The sequence below is a fragment of the Suricata suricatta genome, chromosome 10, assembly GCF_006229205.1.
Source record: "Suricata suricatta isolate VVHF042 chromosome 10, meerkat_22Aug2017_6uvM2_HiC, whole genome shotgun sequence".
NCBI classification, from domain to species: Eukaryota; Metazoa; Chordata; class Mammalia; order Carnivora; family Herpestidae; genus Suricata; species Suricata suricatta.
This window is the reverse complement of record NC_043709.1, coordinates 107740378-107763293: the sequence shown is the minus strand read 5'-3', so window position 1 is coordinate 107763293 and position 22916 is coordinate 107740378. Positions and strand designations below refer to the sequence as shown.

At 46.7% G+C, this 22916-nt stretch overlaps 1 long non-coding RNA gene across 3 annotated transcripts in view; it reads right to left on the bottom strand.

The window, feature by feature from the left end:
• The window catches only part of LOC115305647, a 99530-nt gene extending 90221 nt beyond the window's left edge, over window positions 1-9309 (bottom strand). For all 3 annotated transcript variants that reach the window (XR_003914912.1, XR_003914913.1, XR_003914911.1), the window contains exons 1-2: window positions 9196-9309; window positions 8580-8668 (exon numbers count right to left, since the gene is read on the bottom strand). This is a non-coding gene — a long non-coding RNA (uncharacterized LOC115305647). The remainder of the gene's footprint in view (window positions 1-8579; window positions 8669-9195) is intronic.
• Window positions 9310-22916: the final 13607 nt, after the last annotated feature.

The following is a 22916-nucleotide window of genomic DNA, read 5'->3' as shown; positions in this document are numbered from 1 at the left end:
GAGTTCAAACCCAGATGCTACTACTTACAGGCTACTTGCTGTCTTAAGCCCTTTGAGGGACTTAACCCCTAGGGCTTCCACTTATCAGACTGTGCTGATGAAGAGAGGTACAGCAGGTCAAGCCCTCGGTGCAGGGCCCGGCATGCGGTGGATCCAGTCCAAGACCCCTCTATCAGCAGCAGTAGCTTCGCCACTGCGTCTTCTGGGTGTCCCTTACACCTAGACTGTGTGCCCATCGCAACGCCTATGACGTTTCCCTGTGCTTTTGTGCTTACAAATGCATCCCCAGATTGTAAGCCCTGTGAGGGCAGGATTCACTCTATATTCTCGATACTGAGCATGTACACATGCACATATATGTGTGTGTGTGTGCACACACCACTATGAGGTTAACCAATGTTTGCTGAACAAACAAGTGAATGCATGGACAGATTGTTAGGTTACTGTCATTGTTAATTTCCATGGGATTCCAGTTTTAAACACCTTTGTCCCGGTGTTGTCCTCGATGGCTAACTGGTCCAGGTTAACTGAACCTGCTGACCACACCGGGAGTCTGCCTCAACACCAACCACACAAGGTTGCCGAGACCAAGATCCCTCGGTCTGGGTGAGTTACAGCCTGTAGTAACACAAGCTCCTCACCCGGGGCTTTAAACAGACTCCCATATCTACTGGGGCAAGGAATCGGTGCTCCTTTTTAATCGGGAAGTTCTAGAACAAAACTCCATTTTGGCACAGGTAAGCAACCTTTCACTGTTTCCAGAATTTTTAAAAAGGAGAGCAAGAAGAAATGAAAATTAAGTCATAACACTCTCTCTCTCACACACACACACACACACACACACACACACACACACACACACACGCATTCAGAGAAACAGCAATTTCCCTGCAGTGGGCAAGTACCGGGTGGGAGAACTCCAGAGCGCATGGCCGGCACTGCCAAGCAGAAGCCAGCCCACTGGTGCCAAACACCCCCAGGTTATCCCTGCCGCCGCTCTGGCTCAAGGTAAGGGTGAGAACATCCTTTCCCACTGCTTCCCAACAGCCAACCTGCTCCCTCTTCCGTCTGAGGACGCCCCTCCTTGCTCATAGCTTTAGGGAGAAAACTAGATTCCTAAATCAAGGATCTCCTCAGACTTACTCTCTAGTATATTTTTATGGACATAGAGTCACTGCTGGGAAATACCCCGGATGAATCTCTAAAATAAAAGGTCCAGCATGGTCTTGATACGCCCATGACTTACACACAAGCCACGCTGGCCACACGGCACAAAATACCTTCCAAGATCTTCCAGAAAGGTAACTTGGGGAAAAAAAAACAACAAACATTGATTATGCTCTGTGTATGAACAATTTCCATCTGCAAGGGAAAGGTTATCCAAAAACAAGCCCATGTTTCAGTTACTTTCAAGGTCCTGCCATGGGAAAGAAAAGCCAAAATAAATTTCAAGCTGTTTTCCCCAAAGTTCCGGCCTTTGAAATGCCCTGACCTGACCAGTTTCAAAACTGGTGTTTCCAAGTTTCAATTCCAAAGAACCATTCTTTTAAAGGCAAAGTTGCCTCTAAGGAAAGGCTGTGATAAAAGTATATTTAATGCAATTATTCTACCTGATCCAGGTGACAGCCAAGCAGGACTGGCTCACGCCAGAGACATAAGGAAGAGGCTGCAAACCGAGAGGAACAAACAAGAAGGAATATACTTCTCAGGAAGCACTGTTGAAAAAGGGGAGGAAAGTTGCTTAGACAGTAAATCCTGAAAGTTCTCATCATAAGTAAACAAAAATTCTGGGGGCGCCTGGGTGGCTCAGTTGGTTGAGCATCTGACTTACGCTCAGGTCATAATCTTGCAGTTCATCAGTTTGAGCCCCACATCAGGCTCTCTGCTCTCAAAGCGCAGAGCCTGCTTTGGATCCTCTGTGCCCCCTCCACTCCCCGCCCATCTCTCCCCAACTCATGCTCTCGCTCTCAAAAATAATAAAACATTTGGGGCGCCTGGGTGGCTCAGTCAGTTAAGCATCCAGCTTTGGCTCACGCCATGATCTCAGGTTCGTGGGTTCGAGCCCGGCATCAGGCCCTGTGCTAACAGCTAGCTCAGAGCCTGGAGCCTGCTTCAGATTCTGTAACTCCCTCTCTCTCTGACCCTCCCCTGCTTGCACTGGCTCTCAAAAATAAATAAAAAACATAAAAAAATAATAAAACATTTAAAAACTTAATTAAAAAATTCAGTAACTATGTGCGGTGGTAGATATTAACTAGACTCGCTGTGGTCATCATGCAGTTATACAAATACTGAGTCATCACGTCATATACCTGAAACTAAGGCAATGTTGTACATCAATTCTATCTAAATAAAAAGTTGAGAGGGTAAACCAAAAAGCAGGGGGAAGAAAGAAAGAGCAGGGCAGCCGAGAGAGACAAAGATGCGTCCTAGAACCCCAGGGAAATCCAAAATGGGGCAGCCTGATCAGCCGGAGGAAACGCTGACAGAAGTCCTCAGAAAGGATAGCCTCCCCCCCCCCCGTGTCAAGGAGCAGGCTGGATGGTGGGGGGAAGCAATTAAACACCAATGACAGATGGAGATAAGGGCATCCAAGGCGAAGTGTCCCTGAGACACTTGAAACCAAGGACTGCCAGGAGGCGGCTGGGCAGCAGCCCCAGGGCAGGAACAGGAGGGGCAGTGTGTCAAAGAGAAAACAAAGGGTCTGAGAAGGAGGAGAAAGCTGCCAAAGTTTGGGGGCTCAGCTGTTGAGATGTGCATGGGGAGCAGGCTTATGGCTGCACAAGAAAAACTAGAGAAGTTTCTGAGCAAAGAAGCCCTCCAAAGCTCATCACCTTCTTCTTCCTACTAGGAAAGAGTTGCTGTTTCTACAAGGAGCCCAGTGCTGAAGGGACAGCATGGCCACCATTCCCAAGGGGCTCATTTTCCAACAGTCCACTTGTGGGAAAGAACAGACAGGTTAACTTTGAGCATGCATCTGTATCTGACAGCCAGCAGGTATGGTGTAGCACTGGACCCCATCGAACAGGAGTAAACATCTGGGCACAGCAAACATGAAGTCATCTTCTGAAAGGCACTGGGCTGGTTGAAGAAGGGTAATGGGTCCAATAGCCATGCTGTGCCTCCATGGGTGTATATGTGAGTGTGTATAGGTATGCACATGCATGTGGGTGTGTGTGTAAGAGTAACAGGAAAAAGGAATGCACGTGTTAGAAAGCTCACAATTGCACTTCAGAGCCAAGACTTAAACACACCATATGATTAAGAACAATTACAACGTGCAACAAAATGTAATGAGGGAGAAAGTAATCCCAGGGAAAGACTCCAGTGAATACCCTAGCGAGGACCATGGTAGTGGGGACACGCACAGTGAAGCCTCAGGAAGGGGGCGAGTCAACCTCTAGCTTGGTACAAGTTGGTCCTCCCAAGACTCGCCCAGTGAGAGCAGGAGATGTGAGTCAGGAGATTTTCGTCCTAATACCACCCCAGCGAAGGCCCTCGGTGGCTGAGCCTCAGTTTCCTCCTCTGCTATACAAAGGTAGCCATCAGCCCTGAGAACCAAACAAAGCTCTTGAAACTCACAAATGCAAATGGCAGTAATGCCAACTAAAAGCAGAAACATTGCACAAATGGAATACTGCTGTGAAAAGGGACCAAGTAAAAGATACGTGGCCGTGTAAACGGAGCACAAGGGGGATTAAGGGCTTAGAACCATGGGTCTCTCTCAGCAACTATCAGTTGCTCGGGGATCTGAAGCAGCAGCAGTTTCCAGTGCAAGAGCCCCTAAGAGTTAGATGAGCTTCAGTCTGGGTTTTATACATGTCCAAGTGATTATGGTTTATTTTATAACCTTTTTATAGAACAAAGGGATTGCAGCTGCCTGATCCTAATAAAGGGCTGTGATTTATGCTGCTGCTCCTACAGAGCATTTATTCACTTCCACACACAGTGATTAGGAGGGCAGAAGGCTTCTGAGCAGTGAGCAGGAGTCAGGGGACAGCAAGGCTCTCTCCACAGACCCTTCTCTCTTTAGTACACATACTCCAAATGCAGCAACCAGAGAATGCCGAGTCCATCTTCCTGCACACAGACTCTCCTTCTTGATTTTAGATGGTCAACTTGCTACTCTGGCTTTGACCTGCCAGGAGTATAACACCGATGTGATTATACAAAACGGTGCCCAAAAAGGTACTTTCCCAAAATGATGCTGCCTCCACTCCAGCGTGGGTTTCCACCTGTTGTTTCTGACCTGTGAATGCACCCCGGGCTGGGCTCAAGTCCGTATTCCTCTCAGAAGTTCTCTAGGCCTGCCACATTGTAAACAAGCAACACAAGATTTGCTGAATTAAACCAAAGAGCCAAATCATCTTGAATAAGTAACAACTTCTCAGAAACTCAGGTTTTCTCATGGATGAGGGATGTGGACAAAGCAGCACCCTCCAGCTCTAGCATATGCAAAATAACCTAGTCTTCTGAAAACAAAAAAAGCACTGTCTGAATACACCTTCTCTTTTTTATGTATTTCATGCAAAAGAAAAACGCATATAATTAAAGCCTGATTCAGATGTCAATTTAAAAAACAAAACAATTTGGTATCAGATCCATTCCTTTGTCAGTCCATGAAATACAAAGGAAGTGTGGTTTTAAGTATGAAAAAAAAACTACGCAGGCTGGTTATCCCTGGAAAAAAATATGTATTCAGGAAAAAAAAATGTTAATTCTGACATTTCCTTTTAAACCTTCTCCCCTGAAAGGCTGTATCTAGAATAACATTGACCTAACAGAAACAAATAAGACTATTGACAATGGCTACAGCTTAACAAAGACGTCTGGATTTTTACCTTCCTTGGTTACTGCACAAAAGCAGCAAATGTAAGTACAGTTGCCCCAGCAGCTGGTAAGTTCTCCCCCATATGCGTAGAAGTTGTGAAACAGCTGGGGAATGCAAGACGTTTTGAGCAAGCTGCTATGTGATCCAAAATAACACGCTGCCTGTTCATCTTCCGTACAATGGAAGCGACAGCCCAGGGCAGGTCTGGCGCATGCCCTACAGCTGCGTCTTTCTTTGCAGTCGGGACCACAACAAGTGGCTACAAATGGAGTAAGATGCACAAAGCAGAAATCTTGCTTCTAACCCTTTGCATGCTGTCTCTTGGTTACGCAGGCAGCCCGTTTTCCAGTGTGGGAGAAAGCTGCGCTTCAAACCCCAACGTAAAGCCTCTCGAATGCTCTAAATGGCAAACTCCCCCTGTACCCCAGACCTATGCACTTCTTGGCAACAACTTTCACAGGAAGGTGGTGTTTGATGACACTATAAGGTTTCTGGTGCTTTTGTCCATGATTGATTGTTTATAAAATACATGCACAAGCAAAATCAACGACCATGAAAGAGCAAAGGTAAAGAGGTCTTTCAAAAAAAAGCTTGACATAAAAAACTATGTGTCCACTTGTATCTGCTGAGTTAAGAGTTGGGGGGGGGGGAGGTTAACATAGTAAATAGTTATACCCACGACTGAGCATGGCCTTCCTTACCTTTTTGTGTCAGTTTCCAAGTTAGTTTGGCCATTTTCAGATCATGCCTCATTTGCCATTATTTGAGCAAGTATGTTTGAAAAGTTATCTCAAACTCTTCTCCCTTCTCTACCAATCTGGTGGCTCACCTCTAAAACAGACTCCAGAAAAATACTCTATTTTCCAAGGAAATGTTCCCTCTTGCCAAGACTGGACCAGCACAAGTTTCACAGAAGCAGATCTTTTTTAAGTGGTATAAATGGCTAGTGGATGAGCAAAGAGAATACTTGCTTCCCTTGCTCCAGTGTGTTTGGTTTTGAGTTTGGTTTTTTTCCTTAAGTCCTGTCATCCTGGCCATTAGGATACCGGCTTCAAATTTAAAGGAAAGATAAATGGCTAGAGGGCTGACCACAAAATTATATAGCGGTAAAATTAGGAAGAAAGCTCTATAGTTCCGGAGCCCCTTGTAAATTCCTTGGGCAACTAGACAAAATTTTCCATCACTACCAACCCCGCCCCCAGCTGCTGATTCCAAAAGAGGAATCACTAACTGCGCTGACCTACAGTATTAACTAAGAAGAATAGCAAGTTCAAGGCAAATAACTATTTTACCTCTTTGGAGGAGACAAGGGAAGAAAGAAAGATTCTGTTCTTAAACATTGTGTTTATTACTTACTATTTGTTGAGCCGCTACCATGTGCTGGACTCTGTGCTGAGTACTGTATATGGATTATCAACCCAAACCCTCATACCTTCAAACCAGAGGTATTATTATTACCTCGTCTTAGAAGAGGAAAACGAAGTTCAGAGAGGCTGAGCAACTTGCCCAGTATTACAGAGCTATAAATGGTGAAGGTGGCATTTGAAGCCTGCCATTGTGACTTTAGATGCCTGCCCTTAATCATCAAGCCTTGCTGTCTCCACAACTGCCATGGCCCTAGGATGTTCTGAGTCACACACTGTCATTCCGAGTTTAAAACATCGTTCCTTAAGGCAACACATTTTAAGTACATTCAAGGCAATACCACATCCCATATTACAAACTTGAACTCAATGATGCATAAACATGTCCTTATCAAACCACGTTGTTAAACGTCTAAAAGCCATCTGAGTTCTAACTCATTAGGCAATTAATTAAGGTCGGCCATATTTCCAAGGCAGACTTAATTTTACGCACACATCCAGCACAGTGAAGTCACATCTCTTAAACAGGGTAGGAACTAGAGCTCCCAGAAACAGGGAAGGCAGATTTATGCCATGGGGAGCACCGGCCTCAGGCTCACCTGCCTCGTGAGACACCATACAATGCAGAGGACACCTATTTCCAACTCTCCTTGGAGTTGTCCAACCATTCTAAGGGCTTTGGAAGAAACTGTGGTCATACACCTCAAACTTTAAGAGTTGGTTTAGTTGAGGTGCTGGCCCTAACAAAGCTGGGATTATGCTGAAGGTCTATCTAACTCTAATGCATAACACGATCAAACCTGAACCTGGGCTTCGAGCACATACCCTGACTTTTAAATCAGCAATCAATAACTCTTCAGTATCGGCCTCGGCCTCCGGGAGGTGCAAACTGTGCTCTTTGGAGCAAGCTAGACTCGGTCCTGTAAACCTCTTTAACCTTCAGTTTCATTTGTAAAGTAAAAACTGCCTCAGAGGAGGAGGCTGTAAGGCTTAAAAGGAGAATGGTGAAGATCATTCCAAAGTGTGTGTGAAGATTCTCTCATCTGTTAGGCACTTTATAGAAACCAGTTCCTGCCCTTTCCTTACAACAGGAGGAGTTGGAGGCAGATAAGATAAGAAAGCCTGTGAATTCTATCCATTGATTACTGGACGATAGGGTTTCACCTCCGAGCAGACCAGAGTGCTCTGGGCTTCTCTTCAGCAGCACCTCCTCCAGCGCCCCGAATTTCTGTCCAGCGCCCCGAATTTCGGGGGCGTGGTGGAGATGCTGCCCAGGCCCTTTTGGTGACAGTACTTGTGCACATGCTCGGTTTGCAGAAGTTCCCACAACCTCCGGGAAAGGAGCTCTCTTCATTTGCCCTGCCGTCTTCTCCCATGTTGCACGAGGAATTTCCTAGTGCAATAAACTGTCAGCTTTCACCAGGGCCGTAATGCCTTCGCCAGAAGCGCTTAACCCCGCACCTGACCCAGATTGAGGCCTGGACTGGAGCCTCCCGGCCGCTAACTCACAGTAATGCAATTAACCGCCTTCTGGAGCTCCACTCAGGGTGCGGGCGGCGGCCCGCGGTCCCCGGGGGCCTAAACCACTCTCTTCCGGGAGCCCGCACCCAACCCCAATCTGCAGGGAGGGGCATGGACTGGCGGGCTGGCCCCGCGCGCGGCGCGCGGGGACTTCAAACCCGCGCAGGTCCAGCGGAGGCGTGACCATGGGACAAGAGGAGGGGGGGCGGGAGCCGCAGCAGCTCTCGCTACTCGCTCGTGCAGTGGGGAGAGGAAACAGGCTGTGTCGCAGTTCTGAACACACGCGTGCACCTCCGGGTCGCCCCCTACCCCGCCCCTGCTCCCGTCGTGACGGGCGCGGTGCTAACTTCCCGAAACTCCGTAGAGGGAAATCCTGACCCCGCCAGCACCTCCGGGCGGCGCACGCCAGGGCGCGCCGGGGACGGAAGTGGGTGGGAGCGGTGGCCGCGCCGCGCCTTTGTTACTGCTCCGGGACCCCGCGGGCCGCCGGGAGCACCCCATCACAGCCGCTCGGGAACCGGCCGCCAGTTCCCAGGTTCCCGTCGCCGCCCCCAGCAGGACAGCCCAGAGTCACAGTAAAACTGGCCCCACCCCCTGGCCCCGAGAAGGGCGCGCCGCGGCGTGTCCTAGTGTCTGCCGGCCTTAAGCTAGGCTGTCGTTCCCTGCCCTGGGGCTACCGCGCGGAGGGACCTTCCTCACCTCCCTGAGCCTTCCCCAGTCCTCCGGGTGGCAGAATCACCGCTTCTCGACGGACAGTGGCTCCGCAGCCCAAGCTTCTTAAAAGCGCCACGGCCACTCCCTCCCTCCTTTCACCGAGCGAGGATCGGGTCCCCCGCCTCGGGATGATTCACTACGCTCCTTACCTGAAGGCTCGAACAAGTCCCCTCCCCTCCGCCGGCCCGCGCAGCGATCGGGAGCTGGCGCCCTCTGCCGGGCCACCAGCGGGAGCACCCTGGGGACAGAGCGAGAAGAAGGGCAGGGGGTTGGAACCCAGGAGCCCACCCTAGCGCAGGACCCCCGCTGGTCACTCCTCCGCGAGCAGCGGACAGCGCAGCGCTCCAGGGCCTTCCTGGCCGCGGTGCCCGGGCTGAGGCCAGAACCCAGGCGAAGACCAGAGCTGTCCTCACGCCCCGGGGCCTCTGGGCGCGCTCCGGAGTCCCCCACTTGCGGGCTAGCCAGACCAGCCCTGCGCCCGGGGATGTTCCGAGGAAACCACCATGAATCGTGTCTGCGCGTCTAGTTTGAAAACACTGGGAAGGTACTTACACTGAGTGAAAACAAAGTTTGTGTCTTCAGCCCGAATTAAAGAGGGGGTGGCCGGTCACCACCCCCTCACTCCCCCCCGGGTCCTAGGCCTAGGAAGCTGCTTAAGGAGAGCTCCAGGCGCATCCGCAGCCCCCGGGCTACCAAGGCTATTGGGGGCAGATCGAGCCCAGGGTCCGCCTAGGGGTTGGAGGCCGGGGCCGCCGTGTCACTCACCCGGCCAGGAGGAGTGGCTGTCCGAATGACTGGCGCTTTCGCCAGAGTAAACACTGTAGCAGCAAGTCAGCCTATCCAGCTTCTCCCCGGTCCTGAGTTAAAGTTTGCAGCGGGGGTAAGAGGAGGGCCAGAGGAAACCTACCCGCGTGGGCCCGCCTCCTACCGCGGGGCGTGTGCACACTCGCACCCCAACTTCCCGACCCCACTCACCCGCTCAGCTAGCCGGCCGCGGTCGCCCACCTGCCGGGCCGGCCCCCAACACAGAATTCCCCGCGGCGACGAAGGTGGCGGCTGCTCCGCAGGGGCGCCGGGCCGGGAGGCGCACACTGGCGCGGGACTTCGGTGACGGCGGCACCGTCCCCACACTAGCTGGCCCTCGGCGGGAGCCCGGCAGACTCGCCGCAGCAGCCGGAGCAGAGCAAGTGGCCTGGCTGGTCAGGGCGGACCGGGCGCCTCCGTTCCCGAGTGCGGGCGTGCGAGTCCCAGCTCCGGCGGGCGGGCGCGGGGTATTACTCGCAGGGCCCCCGGGTGTCGGCTGCCGGGCGCGCTGAGTGGCTCGGACCGCGCGCCAGGCCCGCAGGGCGGCGCGGCGCGACCCACCCCTCGGCGCGCACCCGTGCAGGCCAGGCCCGGGGACGCGCGCGCGCGCACGCGCCTGGCGGCTCCCGAGGCCCCCGGGACTCCCGCCCGGCTCCAGCCGCTCGGCCCGCGGGCCAGAGGGACGCAGCTCACCCTTAGAGATCTCGAGCGCCCGCTCTGACTATCCAGTCGTTTGCTAGATACAAACCACCAACGCGTGCGAACGTTGTTGTGGTCCTTGGAACTCTGGGCCAGTTGTCAAGGAGACCGAGACCGTACCTGCCGAGACACTCAGGAGGGTGGCAAAGTCACGTCAGCCCCACGGAACCGCGCTTCTGGACGGGGGGGTTGGGGGGACCGTAACCTATCTCGGTGGTTCTCACACTTTACACTTCAGTCAATCACAATCCCCCGAGATTTGTTTAAAGAGATTTGTTAAAACAGGTTTGACTCTTGCCTCCCCCACCTCATCCCTCCAAACTCCCCTTTCTGACTCTTTAAGCCTTCCAAGGGCCGGGGACTTTGTGTTTCTAACAAGTTCCCAGGTGATGCTGAGGCAGTCGTGACGATCAAATGAATTAAGGTTTGTCAAGTACTTGATAATCTGCAAGGCAGTAGATAAATTTATACTTGTTAAATACACTTGTGCTACTTATCTGTTTCAGGAGCTAGTGTTCACATTTCATTTCATTTCAATCCCAGCTTCTTTTCCTCGGAATGTTAGACTCTTACTTTTTCTCTTGAGTTTGCGCCACCAGCAAAAGATGAGTTTATTAGTTTTCTAAGGCTGCCGTAACAAAGCACCACAGACCGGGTGGCCTAAACAACAGAAATTTATTTTCTCACAGTTCTGGAAGCTAGATGTCCTAGATCAAAGTGTTAGCATGATTGATTTCTTCTGAGGCCTCTCTCCTTAGCTTGTAGATGGTGATCTCCTCTTATAAAGAAACTGGTCATGGTGGATTAGGGCTCACCCATATGACCTTATTTTAATTTAATTTCTTCCTTAAAGACCCTGTCTGTAGATACAGTCACATTCTAAGGTTCTGGGAGTTAAGACTTCAACCCATGAGTTTTGAGGGGATACAACTCCACCCATAACAGTGGGCCTCACTACCCCTAAGAGCCTAGAACAGAAATGGAGTTTCTGCCTTCCCATCCCTATGCCCTCCTTGTAGGCTGGGCCTTCAGACTCACATACCAATAGCTGAGTGCCTGTGTTCACAGCTGGAAGGGTTTAAAATCTAGTAAAAAAAACAACCCTCTCCACTGAGCATATGGTCTTGTGGAAGACAACACCCTAGTGTGCGAGGTGAATATTGGGAATCTATTGGGAATCTGGGACCCCTACACAGCACACATTGCACAGAACTAGCCCTTTACCTTTTGTTAATGACCAGGTACGAGTCGCCCTTACCCTTGTTCTGCCTTGTCAGATCTGTGCCCTCCTCCTCGCACCTATGTCGTCTCCAGAAGGCTCTAGAGGAAGGATTCTGTTAAGTAAATACATTAAAGACTCTTCATTCCCCCTGCTGTCTGTGAGAGCTCTGGAAGCATTTACAGCTAGAGAAGACAGGAAGGAAGCAAGGGTAAGGCTGTTTGCACCGACCCCACACTAACCAGACTCACGGGAATGACTGATCTGTGGCAGATCAGTAATTGCCATGAATTTGGGGCCCCAGTTCTCTGCTGGACCTACTTCATATCTTTGCCTTGTGGCTTCATCTAACACCAGGCGGGACCTCTCCCCAAGCCCCAGATCCAAATGGCTATTGGATCGCCATAGCACTCCGAATTCAGTATGTCCATCATTGAACTCTTCCCTCCAGCTTTGTCCTCCACCTGCGTGCATTCCTCGTCTGAGTGGATGACTCAAATTCACTCCAGTTGTGCTGGCCAGAAACCTGGGAGCCAACAAAGACACGACCTGCCATTAGTCCACTTGCTGCTGCGTCCTTTATGTTTCTCTGAGGCCTGCCCTCTTCATTCGCACCACCATTACCTCAGCCAAGGCCCTTGGTACTGTTTCTCCTCTGGTGTTTGACCCGGGACTCCCAACCAGGCTCTCTGCTCCAGTGTGGCTTCTAGGCCAGCATCCTCTCCACTGCTCTTTCAGGCATCTTTCAAAACCAGAAAGCTTGTCATTCTCCGCCCTTCTTAAAACCACTCAATCAATTCCTTGATGTTTCATGAGAAAACTCAAGTTTCTTTGCTCGCCTCTCTCTGGAGACCCATGTGTGATCAGTTCCCCATCTGTGCCCTTCCCTGCAGTCTGGGACCACTTACAATCCCCTGAGGATTCAAGAGGTTCCATACATTCCAAACACAAATACTTAGGATTTTCTTTGTCTGGAGAGAAGGTGTCACACCTCCTCCAAGCTCCTTCATGAAGTCATTAGCCCCAGAAAGTCTGGCCACTGCTTTCTGAATTAGGGGCCACCTCGATCCTATCAGAGTACCCCATGTGGGTCCCAGGTGTAGTCCTTAGCACACCGGGGCATAATTACTGAGTCACCCTTCTGTGTCCTCCTTAAAACCATGAGATCCTAGAGGACAAAACCTCATCCATTTTTTTTCCATGTTTGAAGTTTAGATTGGACTGGATGCTTGGGAGGAAAAAGTTTGCTTTGAGGAACAAATTCATTATTAGGCATTCGGAGGATCTGGTCAAATAAAACATTTGCTTGCAAATACCTTATTTGGAGGAATCTTCACTTTTCTGACAATAGTTGGTGAACATTCTTAAGTCACTTCCTGTTTGAATTAGAGATTCATCTCTTAGAGGCTCTTAGTGCATTTTCAATGCTTCCTAAATAACCAGGGTTCCTTAGAGTTTTTCAAACTGTCAAACAGATAAATTTTGTGGGTAAAGATGACTATTTTTATTTTATGAAATAGAATTAAAATAGTTAAGTTCATCCTACATAGTGAGTATTGTTTTCATGAAACTTTGCTGGGTCTTTTTTTTTTTTAAAGTTTACTTATTTATTTTTGAGAGAGAGAGCTCAAGCTGGGGGAGAGGGCAGAGATAGAGAATCCCAAGCAGGTTCCACACTGCCAGCAATGAGGGGCTTGAACCCACAAACCGTGGGATCCTAAAAACAAGAGTTGGATGCTTAACCCACTGAGCCACCCAGACACCCCAAAACTTTTGTTTCAGTTAACTGTATGTATAAGGTGTGTGTGTGTGTGTGTGTGTGTGTGCGTGTGTGCGCGCGTGCGGGGTTGTTGTGTCATCAAATTTATTCCTTTCCTGTGAGTCATGATCAAAAAAGCTAACACAACACTATCTTAGGCAGTGCTGGCGCTGCGTTCATCAGACTATTCTCACGGAGACGTTAGAGAGGGTGACATTAAGCAAAGAATATTTTCTGGAAAGATATACTGAGCCACTCTTTTAATCAAGGAATGAGCTGAGTGAACAGTGAAATGCAGTCCTCCCTCAACACACACTAGGTGCCTCGTAAGTGCTTTTATTGACTGATGCATGTATGGGGATGGGTGCACATGTGCACGATGTGTGTGGGAAGTTCTCTTGGCTGGAACCTGAGAGCAAGTAAGAAGAAATGGCATCAGTGGCACAGAGAAGAAGGGGGAGGCCTGGTTTGTCGCCAGACATTGCTGGTGTTCCCTGAGGTTTCCGAACATGAGCAAGAGGAACTGTGACATGGGATTTCCTAACCCGGTTTCCATCGCGAATATTCCAAAATCACAAATATGTTGTTATTAACTTAGCCTTTGCTGAAATCAAAGTACCACTTTTTTGAGTTGGAAATATAAGAAGCCCAGAGTGATCTGCGGTGCTCAAAGCAATGTGTTCAGTTGAAGAATCAAATTTTCTAATCCTGATAGTCCGCTAGTCTGGAAAACCTATTTCGAGAGGGGCAGAAATGAGATAGGATTATGTAACAAAGGAAAACAAGTGGCCCTTATAAAACTATAAACTTGAGTGTTATGCCAAGTATTTCCATCCATATTAAATGCCTTTGACCAAAGAACCTAGATCCAGCCCACAAATATTTAGAAGGCAATGTTCTCACTCCCTGGTCTAAAGTTTAGAATCTGTAAAAGAAGGTTGCCATGTAAATAAAGAATACATATTCCTACTATTTTGTTTTATTGCTTCAGTCATTCTGGCCTGGACAGAATAGAAGAATAAAAATTTGAGCCAGGGAAAGATAGACAACATTTTTAAAAAGAGAGACAGACAGGGTAGACCAGAAATAGCCAAAATTATAATAAAAAAGAAATTCTAGAGGACAATGTCTCTACTCTTTGGCTTCTAAGTACAAAGACACTTGGCCATGAATATTATTATAGGATATTTTGAATTTGAAATATGGACAAAACTGAAAGAAATCAGACTATGGCAAGCATGAGTTTTAACAAAACTTTAAGATGGGTTCCAAATTCTACTTCTTCTCAAGCTTTTGGGAAAACAAACAAACAAAAAATAGAAATACAACAGGATGGGTTAGCAAAAAACTAATGTGGTTTTGGGGCACCTGGGTGGCTCAGTTGGTTAGTGTCTGACTTCAGCCTAGGTCATGATTCACCATTCCTGAATTTGAGCCCCATGTAGGGCTCTGTGCTGACAGCTCAGAGCCTAGAACCTGCTTTGAGTTCTGTGTCTCCCTCTCTCTCTCTCTGCCTCTCCCCTGCTCTTGCTCTGACTCTCTCTCTCTCTCTAAAATAAATTTTTAAAAAATTTTAATGTGGCTTTGAAAAATTCCTGGAGGCTTTGATATCTTTGATATCACCTATAACACTGGTCATGTCTCAACTATCTAAACAACTAGATGGGTGTCAGTTGAGTTTTCTCCCTGAAATATAGAGAAGATTCTTTAGCTGTATTTAACCCCCTATTCCTATTCTTTGTAGTTTTATAGTCAACAAACCCATCTCTAATTCCTTGAAACTTAGCTGTAGTTTGGGTAGTTACTCGTAGAGGAATATGTAATGGAAGGTTCCAGTAAAAATTGAAAACTAGGTGTGAGGCAGAGCTAGCTTAGCAGAAGTTGCCCATCTCCTTCAAAGTAGCTGCCCTTGGAGGCCCCATAGTTATTTTCTTCATGTTGTTGCCACTTTGGGCACCATCAACTCTTTTTCAAAGATTAAAATTGGTAGTAAATCTTCATTCCTTTGCCTACTTGATTTTTGCCTACTCTCTGCCTTGCCTGTCACTTCCTCCTTCTGGCCTTCTGTTGGCTACAGCCTATTTCTCAGTTTAGCATTATAGTTTACTTGTCTCTCCATCCTCTGAGGGTTGCAACGCCAACCCAATTGGGTTCAAAGCTGTGTTACATTGAGCCAGTTATGGAACCTCTCTGTTCCTCAGTTTCCTCACCTATAAACTGGGGTAATAAGGGAACGCTTTCTGAGGACTGTTGTAAAGAACTCTGGGCAATACCTCAAACAAGGTAAGGGGTTAATAAATATCGATTACTGTTCTTAGTTACTAGAAGTGAAAACTTCAGCCATCATTCTCTGGGCTGATCACTTACAGAATGAGAATCCCATCAGACTTTACCAGTGTCATCGGCAGTCTGTGGATGTTGGACTTCTTCACCCACATTGCACGTGTATTTTGCAACCAATTTTTACTGGTGCTTCTCAGTCCCTGTACCAGACAATAGGTAGAGAGTCACAGGCTGTTATCTTTGTGCCTGAGATAACGGAGGAAATAGTCGTTATTTATAGGCACCAGGAGGTGAAGCCTGACGATGTCAGAGTTACATCTTATAAGTTGCCTTCCCCAACAGACTATAAGCCCCTTGCAGGCTGACCTCCATTGCCTTGACTAAAAGATACGTCACTTCGCCCTCGGTTTCCTTTCTAAGTAATGCCCAAGATCCCGGGCGTTGCTTAGTTAATATTCCGCCACACACCAGGGGCTGGGTTCAGGTGCCCCTCACGGTGTCCTGTGCCAGCAGAGGCCTGAAAACAGAGGTGCCAGGCTAGATACCTTACAAGAGGCTAAGTCGTGACAGTTGCATAGAAATTAGCCAGTGAAGAATTAATGAAAACCTTGGTGAGATGTTCTGCTAGCACTCCAAGGGGCTTGTTACATGGATTGTTTGCGTCAGAGAGTAAACACTCATTTTTATGCCAGCACAAAACCACCTGCGTGACCTTGAAAAATACCATCTCTCCTGCTGCAGCACGGGTCCGGCAATCGTTTCTGCTTTCACAAGACAGATGCGAGCCCCGGGATGGTCCACTCCCCACAGCAGGTGTTCATTGCACCCCTACGGGACACACCCCAGCCCAACAACCACCAGTGCTGTTCTGAAATTTTCCAGAACTTCTTCGAAGCCCAGTCGAACTCCAAGTCTATATTTCACAATTCAAGTGCTCCCTCCTGTTTTCTTTCTGGGTGAGACAGCAAACAGCTGGTTGCTGATCAGTCCTGTGGACAACGATTTTCGATGTAGCTAGAGATCCTGGTGCTCTGATTGTATTACCGAATGCTTCCGAGGGAAGACGTTTCACCCTGCTAATTAAAAACAGCCCTTTTATCTTCCTTATAAAACCTTGCCTAACTCTAAACCAGGATTTTATTTAATATGGCAGGATACAGAAACAAGACATTCTCCCCTTCAGTATGAACTAGGACTGCACACGAAATAGAAGAGGAGCCACACAGTCAGAAGCTTGTAGAGCCTTTTCCTGCTGGGAATATCGATCTAAGACGTGCCTTCTGCCCCTAACCTGATGTGCCTTGGAGGAGATGACCAGAGGAAAGTCTAAAAGAAACTAAACTCCCGTAAATTAAAGCTAACAGGCATGCGTAGCCATGACACAGAGCACATTGGAAACACCCTACCTGATCCTGTGGAAATCAAAAGGCTTCTCCTGGGATGTTCAGACGCCACCATCTGTACGTAGCAGCGCCGCTGACGCATCGGGAGGTTTGCAGTCAAGCTACAGGACTGTCTTAAGACCTGGTCTCGGACTGTAGTTAAACCCAGAGGCACATCCTTCAAGAGGACTTAGAACGAGCAGGAAACCTGTGCTGAAGATCAAAATCTGGGGTTAATCACAGGTCTTTAAGAATAGTGCTTTCCTCCAGACAGTGTAATGAATCTTTCCTAGGAGATTAAGGCTACAGTTGCAGAGCAGGCCAGGGCAATGCACATGTCGCCAGGGTTCACAGCTAGGATTTTTTGGTGGTGGCGGATGGGCTTGGTGGCAGAGCTTAGACATCTCCGTGCATCTGATTGTCATTACTGCTGGTTTCCTGCCACCCGTGGTGCACCCTACTCTGCTCCTTCCCTACCCAGCACTGCCCATTTTTCTCAGAGTTAACAGGAAGATAGATAGCAGTATTGTTGGGTTGCTTTCAGCTAAAAGTAACAAAATTCTTTTCCTGTTAGCTTCAAGAGGGCGGCTTCTTTGTGCGTATCCCAGAGGGTTTTAGGATTCACTCTGTCCGATGGCTCTAGTCTGCTTCGCTGTGGGTTCTTTTTGTAACACAGTTTCATCTTCAGGTTGGTGGCTGATCCCAGGCCTCAAATCTGTGCTTGACAACGTCCACAAGAAGAAAGAAAAGTCATATCTGGAAGCTTTTTAAGAAGACTGAGAAATGAGTTTCCCCTGAGTCTCAGGAACTTAAAACCTCTGTTTGCATGCAAAGGGCCTGAATTACATACATGTGCTCATTCCTAAGGCAGTCACCCGCAAGCAGGATGGCAGTGCCCCTTGCCCAGTCAGGCTACCTGTGGGGAGGAGGGTGTCTATCATGTTCTGCTGGGGGCCTCATAACTATGGGGGGAATAGGAGATGCCTAAACAAAATTAGGCTTTGTGTGACCCCCCCCCCCAAATAACAAAATAATGCCGAATAAGCAGTTAACAATGTGCCTGCCACAGGGTATATTGCTATCATTTTTAATAACAGTAATAAAAGCTATGGCAATCATCATGCTGTCCCCGAATATTCTGCCTCTCTGCCTTCTGAGCACACGGTAGTATTGTACTTCTTGGCTCCCTTGTTGTAGGGCCATGTCACCGGATCTGACCAGGGACCTGTGAACTGAAGCCGTATGTTCGACTTCGGAGCCAGAGCATTTAACTGTCTATAATAGTTGCTCCAGACAGTTCTTTTCCTCTGTTCTAGGTGCTAGCAGCACTTCAGATAATGGATGCCCCACCACCAACCCCTGCACCAGCCTGTGTCCTGAACTGAGGACTGGGCAGACCAGAGCCTCCAGACCACTTGCAATGGACAAGCGGCATGATAAAGAAAGAAACACACTTTGATATCTGAGATAATTGGTGGCTGCAGCAAAAGCCTTGTGTATTTTGACTGATACAATAGGTAACATCTGTTGAGTGTTTACTGTGTTCCAGGCATGTGATAATGCATTATCACTAGTTCCTATGGATACAAGAAATCAGGGGTGGTAGAGCCTCCTTGCCTTCACCCACACCCCCAAAATTACTTTATTCCTAGGCATTTGCACCAACTGGCCCTTACCTAAAATGTACCTACATACAGACTGCCCCACAACACCACGGAAAAATGTCCTAAGGACCTGGGGTAGAGAACAAATGAGTTCTAGTGAGTGTGTGTATATGTATATATGGGTCATCAGAAAGAGATCAGGAACATTCAGGTATACACACAGGGTGGGACTTCAGTAAGAGGACGGGGGCGGGGGGGGGGGGGGAACTATCCTATTGGAATAAAGTTATCTATTGTTTATGCACATTTTAGGATCTATGCACTGATTGCCTTTTGTTCCAACTATCTTGTCAAGGATGTTTTTATAGCAAACAACTTGGAGGACAGAGATAATATCTTCCTTGGAGCAAAGAGCAGATGTGCCTATCATCCTGGAAAGTAGAGATAGTATCTCTACCTGAAACAAAGGCAGGTACTTACAATCCAGTATAATAAAGTCTCCCTCCACAGCAAAGGAGGTGTGCTTAGTGCCCATTATAAAAGAGTCATGTTCCTTAAGCACAGAGTTCCTCTCCTGTAATGCAACCCACTATGCGTGCAGATGTCATCACCTTATGGGAATTGACACTTTCGATGCCCAATTCTGATATGCTAGTTGCTGCTCTTGCTGTGGATTAACAGAGTGTCCTTTATCTCTGACCCAGGAGCCTCGTGTCCCCTGGCAGCACTCACGAAACTGGTAGGCTAACTCATTAGCTTGCAAGTAGGGCAAATCTTATATGTGGGTGTTTATGGACAAGTAACATTCCAAATTAAGTATATAGGGAGAAGTTAGAGAGAAATCTTGCTTATCAAGACTTTGCCCAGAGGAATTCATCAGTTTCCAAGTAATATTTTTTTTATATTCCTTTCTTAAACCTGGCAAACTCAGATGATTGAAAACCCCAAGGTCAGGGAGGGCCTTTAGGCTGGGTTACAGATGCACCTAGCTGCTCTCACCTGCCATCAACCTGTTAGAAAAATTTTCTCTGGAATCTTTACCTCCACCTGAAAACCTAAGGAACCAGCTTTGAAAATATACCAGAACACTTTCCCATAGCATCATTCTCAGATTCCCTTAATGAAGGTCTGCTCTGGTAGCCTCTATTTTCTGTCTTCAAATATCAGGAAATCTTGGTGTTCCAAGTTTCCAAATTATAGATGAAATATGATCAGCAAGAATCCCATTTGAACAGAGAGTAGAATTGATTCTAAGTGTATAAGCTTCAACATCTAACTTATAATATGTAAGCTGTCATGTCCTGAATGAAACAATTTTATGAGAGTGAATCAGGAGTCAGAGAACAATGGGCTATACAGAGTTCGTTGCACCCAGTCACACATTTTCCCCCACAATTCATATCACAGGTCATACATGGAGTAGGGAGGCAAGTATATTCTTACCTTCGTAAGAAACAAAGACAATTATAAGACAATGTGCATGGGATTGAGACCATCCAAGCAATAATGTTTTAGATCCATCCAAGTCTCTGAGTCAGACTTCAATGATTTTTTTTAAATGAATCTTCATTGTGTCCAATGATCTGTCAACCATACCTTATCTGAATCTATGAGATTCAGGGGGAAAACAGAGTATAAGTGAATCAACAATGTGGTATTTCTAGAAAGATCGCAATCCATTTACTTTCAGTTATTAAATTCATTTATTCGTGAAGTCAATCTTAATAATTTAAGACATAGAAAATCATCATTTGAAAAACACCGCAATAATAATGATTGTCCACAAGAATCATCAATTGATGATAAAATTGGTGAGTAAAAGCATAAAGAGAAACAGAGTATTTACACAGACTCATAATTTCTCTTCTCTCCACCCCCCCCCCCATAAAGGGTAACTGTCAATGAAAAACCTTGGCTGATACCATTTTAACAAGAGCTCAAAGTTAATATCACCAGTAATGAGACATTAAGATCACATTTCTCCTGATATAATACACTGAAAAGAATTATAACATGTGATATTTTTCTGTGATATTCTTGCCAAATTATGTATAACCTGAATTTAATGTGAGAAAGTATCAGAAGCAAACTGAGGATTATGGTACTAGATAACTGTCCTGTGTTCTTCAAGGCTGTCAAGGTCACCAACAACAAAGACAAACTGAGGAACTGCTCCAGATTGAGACTAAGGAGACATGACACTCACATGCCATGAGGAGTCATTGATTGGACCCTGAACCCACTGGAAATCCAAGTTAAGGTCTGTAGATTGGTTACCAGTATTGCATATGAATGTTAATTTCCTGTTTTTGATAACTATACTCTGGTTATAAAAGATCACATTTAGAGTAGCTGGGTGAAGGGTATATAGGAAATCCTTGTACTATTTTTGCACCATTTTTTGTATGTCTGAAATTATTTAAAACTAAAATAGGAAGTAGGAACTAAAGGAAAAGGGGCAGGCCAGCTGGAACATAGAAAGTGAGAAATGGCTGGGGAGGTGAACAGCCAGAGACTACACAGGGATTTATTTGTAGGTGATGTTAGAGACTGAGTCTTCACTCCCAGAGTAAGGGAAGATTTTGAAGGGTTATAGACAGGGCAGAGATCACACTGACTGGAGTAAATGGGTGAGAGGCAGGCTAGAGTACGTGGGGAGATCAGTAACAGGATATTGCAAGCATGCAAGAGAAAGGTTGATGCCAGCTTGGTCTAGGGTGATGACAGCAAGAATGGATGAATATGAGGAGAGTCTAGAGGTATTAAGGAAATAAAATCATGGAATGATGTGCGTATGGAGAATGACTGTTCTCCATAGGTGTCAAGGATGACTGCACATTTCTGCTTGCTCAATCAGAGAAATAGAGAAGCCAGTCACCAAGAAAGAGTAAACACTGAAAAAGGAAGAGATGTTGTAAGTTGAGTTTTGGATACTTTGAGTTTGATGTCCCTTTGATGTTCCCAGGTGCCAATGTCAGAAAAGGTAGTTGGATTTTAGGGTAATAAAGATCAGAGGAAAGGTCTGAAATGGAAATAAAAAATGATCATTGAAGCAACTTGCCCCCAGAACAGTGGGGGAGAGACATGCAGACAAAATAGTTGTGATTTATCCTAGAAAGTACAAAAGTTGAGTTATGAATAAAGTTCTGTGTGAGCAGGAAGGAGGGGGCAGCTACTAATGTGGGTAACTGAGAATGGGTTTCATAGTGGAAGAACTGTGGAGATGAGCTTAGAAAGATGGATGGAAGTTGGTTAAGTTAATGCAGAGGAATTCTTGGACAGTCTGCATGAATATTCCTATGTTTCTTTAACTGATAAGCAGGTCAACCCCCCAGGTCCTGCTAACAGGAAGTGACTATTAGTCAACTATGTGGGTCCTACAAGTAGAAAGAAAGCAGTGCATTGTCTTTGCCCTTTTCCCTGGATGGGTATATTTTGAACTTTATCTGTAATTCATGAATGTTACACAGTTTTTCTTCTTCTTTCTCTTCTGCAATGCTCCTCCCATCAAAAGTCTCCCCAATGGGGCACTTGGGTGGCTCAGTTGGTTAAGCCTCCAACTTCCGCTCAGGTCATAATCTCACGTTCGTGGGTTCAAGCCCCGCCTCGGGCTCTGTGCTGACAGCTCAGCTCCTGGAGCCTGCTTCTGATTCTGTGTCTCCCTCTCTCTCTGCCCCTTCCCGCTCATGCTCTGTCTCTCTCTGTCTCAAAAATAAATAAAACATTTAAAAAAATTTTAATAAAAAAGTCCCCCCAAAACTATCTACAGGCACAATAGATGGTTTCCAAGGTGATTATTTGTGGGTTCAGGTGTTAACTGATAATGACTTACTTAGGTTACCACCTCTGAGGCATTTGCATTGTAACCAAGGACTGAATCATTCCCACCAGAACTTGATGCAAATTGTGGAACGTTAGCGTTGTAGCAGGAATTACAGGTTCAGAATTACTTTTCTTCAGGGCCTCACACTAAGTACCCATATTGCAAATGACCCCCTGTCATTTAGAGCTATTTTCCACCCCCACACACTGAGAGATACACTGTCCTCCCATCAATAACCTGGCCAGAGATCACAGTGGGGATAGGAAGGAAAATACACGCCTAAAGATGAAGTATCAGAATCACATGATGATTCTGAGAAATTGCCAAGGAGATTCTGAAAAAAATTAGAAAAGAACTTCTTTCTTCCTTTTCCTCCCAGTGAACCACTGCTTAAGAACCTTTAATTCTTCTTCCCACAGAGTCAGAATAACCAAATTTGGCTCTCCAGGATGACTAAATTACCATGCAGGATCCCCTGTGATCCTGGCTAACTCCTGTTTGAGGACCAGCTCTTAGGGGAAGCTACTGCTGAGGCAGAATTTCCATACATACACACCGTTCATGAATTTCTTCAGACAGTTTCAAGAATACTCCCAGATAGCATATACCCTTTCCTCAGTGCTTGTGTTACTGACTACAAAATGGGAATTTTAACAGAAAGACCTATTAAAACATTCTAAACTAGCAATGAGCAGTTGATAATTGAAATTAAAATCAACAATGCCATCTACAGTGGCATCAAAGACCATGAAATACTTGAGGACAAATTTAGTAAAATATATGCAACATCAGAGCAATGTAAACTACAAAATGTTGCTGAGTAAAGGAAATCTAAATAAATGAAGAGAAATATTATGTTCCTGGGTTGGAAGATATTGTTTTCATTTTCGTTTTTTCCAATTCGATCTATAGA